A 4,381-nucleotide genomic window follows, 5' to 3' on the forward strand; every position below is an offset into this window, starting at 1 on the left:
AGACAAAAGCCTAGGGTAAGGTGTTGGAATTCTAGCCAAGAAAGCAGTCTTGAGTAGGGTTTAGTAGTACATAATATCATATTATGATCATTGTACTAATAGTATCTAGATCTAAAGATCAGATTGAAGCAATGATACAGCGTCAAGTTGTATCAGAATCTGTTACGCTGTATCCATAACACACACACACACCGCACAGTTTTGATGGATCTTTTATCCTGAGGGCAAAACAGTCCTCACCATGCGGCATGAGAAAAACAAATGAAGACAATAGCACGGACCTTCAAATGCCCACAGCACTTCGGCCCCAACAATAAATGGAATCTTGATTAGATACTCCCAACGAGCATCAAATCATATATCATCGTGTTTGTCAGATAGAACAACGGAATTTTGTCACCTGCTGTCTATGTGTGGACATCTGTGAATGCATGTTTTGTTTCTAGACTTAAAATATATATTTGTAGCTTTTTAACACCTCACAATGCATTGAGGTGTGTATATATGTTCGCAACTTTGCTTTTTATTAACTTAAGGTGCCACTTGAGACTGCAAAACAAAGGAAGAAAGTGATCATACCAACCCTTCCCTAAAGCAGTTCTGTCTTATGTTTACAATAGATGGAATGTTAATTGTATACTCCCAAATAATGTAGGTAAGGCCCATCCATTGTGTTTAGGTCAATGAACCTTCGTCAACTGTTGTCTATGTGTGGACATCTGTTCCTTTAAGTTTTGTTTCTAGACTGCAGACTGACAGAAACTAAAAGTAGTACATGTATTGGTTATCAAAAGACTAAAAACTGTTTCTCTCAGTCCATTAAAATGAGTAAAGTGAAATTTCTGATCTCAAAATGTTAGTGTAGAATGTTCACAACCTGGCTGGCGAGTACCTCCATTAAATAATATGCCTTAATGTATTTTAAAAAAGAACTTTTCAACCTGAGCTAAAATTAATTATAAAGGATGTTGGAAATTTTCATGCCTTGTCAGGTGTGTCCAGAAGTTTGCTTTTCATCAAGAGACTGAAATTGTTACTCTAAATCCATGACAATTAAACTTTGTCCGTAATTGCTTGCACAATTGTGATGGACACAGTATCCTGTGGGCAAAATAGCAGTATCCTGAATAGACAACAACATTAGCTCAATTAAGCTTTGTCCGTATATAATTACCCGGGTACCCCTCCCCCCCCCCCCCCCCCCCCATAATTGTGGTGGATCCTTCCTTGGGGCAAAAGAAGAAAATGGAATGGGAAAAATAACACAGACGCTCCCATGCGGAATCTCCATCGTATACTCTCAAACGTTATCCGATCTATCGTGCTTAGATAGATAGATAGATAGATCGTCTTATAAAACTGTCCAACACCGTGACAAACAAACAAGACCCCAAAGTTTGCAACAATGCATTTGATAGATATACAAATCATCTATACAGGGTAGGGTACAAGTTTCAAGCAAAAAAAAAGTAACAAAGCGGCACTCATAGCATTACAACGTTGGGCAAAGAATTGCGTTTTATAAAGCTTGAAGCATTGTATTGTTTTGGTGCTGCCCAACAACTCAATTTTATCTCGTTGGAAATTTCACAATAATTGTTAAAAAGCCTAAATATTGGTTTATTCAGATCTTGTTTTGTTTTTACGATACAATATAACGTGTTGAAGCGACAATGTAGTAAACTATGCCGATTCCTGTGTTTTTGAGTAGCGGAAATATCGAGAAAATGACCATAAAACTTTGTTGGTCCGTTACCATGGCAACAAGGAGTTTTGATCTAAAAGAAAGCTTTTTTTTACCCAGTCAGTATTGTTTAATTCTTACAGGCATTTAGTCTTAAGATCCCATTTACCCTCGAATAGCTTGGGAGGATCGCGATTATTTTCATAAATCCTTGCAAAGGTAGACTATTAAAATGGAAATGTTTGCAATGGCGTTATTTTGGATGTCATATCTTAGAAACAAACTTTTGGTCACAGCAAGTAAATTTTATGGATGCCATCCTATGCAGAGTGCAAAATGATAAGATGGGTAAAAAAGCACTTCTACAAGTATAATTATTAGGTTACAACACAGCATGTTTGCCCATTTTGGTCTATCTGACCATCCCCGAAGAGGAAAATAATTTTTTTCTAAAATCAGGCGAACATTAATGAGCGCGCTGATGTCATCCATAAAATTTACTTGCTTTGGCATTACAAAGCAAATAGAGTTGTTGTTTTTTTTTACATTTGCACAAGTAAAGGCACCATTTTGCTGCCATTTTACGTAGTTTCGCTAGAGGATATGATTATTGTATATATCTTTTTATTGGAATATACGGCACGATCTTCCTAACATTTAGAGTTGCCTGACAACTTTGCACAGATGACCCCGTGACCCCACCAAAGCCCTAATGGTCTGTATCACCAACAACCTTCTGTTTTCTATTGCTGAAATAAAGAATCTTTTTAAATATTTGTTTAGCCACATCACTGATAATGTTCCCGTTATGCAACACATTTGTATCGTGTTGTGCAGAGGGGAGGTTTAGTAGATTTTTAAAGCTGCTTCGAACACAGGTGTTAAGAGTGCTTTCAAATTACACATGAGAACATTAAAGAGAAAGCCCTGGGGGCATATAGCTTAAGTTGTCTGATATTCAGCTACTGACCGGGTGGTGACTTTTTGAATCATACTTTGCTAAAATACCTGTATAAGTTCTACAGTTTGAAGCAGGATAAACATCATTTCGCTGCCATTCCGTGAGGTTTGATTTGGTTTGAGTATATATCATCACTGAAGATTTCTAATAAAAAACAGGCCAACATCGGTACAATATTAATGCCCCCGAAGTCCTAACATGTCCTAAAATGTGTTGATATATCCGACACATTTCCGACTTCACTTCAGAGCAATTCCTACCAACTCCTAACAAAGTTCTAACCAAGTCCTAACGATTCGAATAACTCGACCAAGTCAGATTCCGTGTGGGAAGCGGAAACAATGACTCGCGCTTTACGGCCAGAGTTTTCCAGTGCGAGCACCGGAGAACGTGATCGCCACCATCAACAGGCCGAAAAGAGGACAAACGACTAATATTAGCGTACTAACCAGTCAAGATTACGACCAGGAAACGTTTTTAGAGTCGGAGGTGGAAGGAGGTCATTAACAAGGTCAGTCCCGTACACAAAAGTAGTAATCTACTGGGGAGGGGGGCGGTAGGTAAACATCGTTTATTTGCACAAATAATAATACACACTGAATGTATGTATGTATGTCCTCTAGTGAAGCTGAAGTTTCTGAAGGACGAATAATCAATCATCAATATAACGTTACCCCCATATCTTAAAACAATCATTTGTTGTTTTATTTTGCTACATTTGTTTACTTTAATAGAGAGGTGCAGTTGCAGATCATGTCTGTACATTTTGTACAGATTATAAGCTGTCTTCATGGTTAATGCTCTGGTTTTAACTAATCAACTTTATTTTTAAGTTTCTAACACCATGACCACATCAAAGTTCAACATTTGTTTGATTATATTCAATCATAATAATAGATTTATTATCAAATCATAGATATGTGTACTAGATATAACAGGTACATCCTTCTGATTTGATGTATATTATTAAACATCAAACTGGTGTGTGTGTGTGTGTGTGTGTGTGTGTGTGTGTGTGTGTGTGTGTGTGTGCGTGTGCATGTGTGTTTGACTCCTATAAGCTGTCTTGAGGACTGTGTGTGTTTGTGTTTGTGAATAAACTCATAGCAGTGTGTGTGTGTGTAGGTGTGTGTGTGTGTGTGTGTGTGTGTGTAGGTGTGTGTGTTTGTGTAGGTGTGTGTGTGTGTGTGTGTGTGTGTGTGTAGGTGTAGGTGTGTGTGTTGAAATTAGAATGGTTGCTCAACAATGAATCTAACATCTATTGTCATAATACCGGTGTGACAGGGATTTCGCCCCCCCCCCCGTGATCTCGCCCCCCTGGGGGCGAAATCACTAGCGATCTCGCCCACCCCGGCTAGTGATCTCGCCCCCTATCTCGCCCCCCTTTAGCGATTTCGCCCCCCCCCCCCAAAAAAAACGGGTTTACATGACATTTTAGAAGTTGATCTGTGTAAATCACAAAATGCATTTTCAGAATGATATAAGTACACGAGTCTGATACATAACTAAATCCATAGTATAAATATTAACGTAATTACATGATTACTTGTATTCCCATTATTGCATATACTTGAGTCTCGACATAAGATTTATTTCATTGTATTCACCTGTCCTCAAGCAACCTACATGTATAAATCTCCAATATGAAGCCTCTACCATGAATCGACCAGAAAAAAAGTATGAAATGTCTTTATCAGTTATGTAGATAAGGTATTCATTAGAATATCGCACATTTA

The sequence above is a fragment of the Branchiostoma floridae genome, chromosome 3 (genome assembly GCF_000003815.2).
Source record: "Branchiostoma floridae strain S238N-H82 chromosome 3, Bfl_VNyyK, whole genome shotgun sequence".
Taxonomy (NCBI): Eukaryota; Metazoa; Chordata; class Leptocardii; order Amphioxiformes; family Branchiostomatidae; genus Branchiostoma; species Branchiostoma floridae.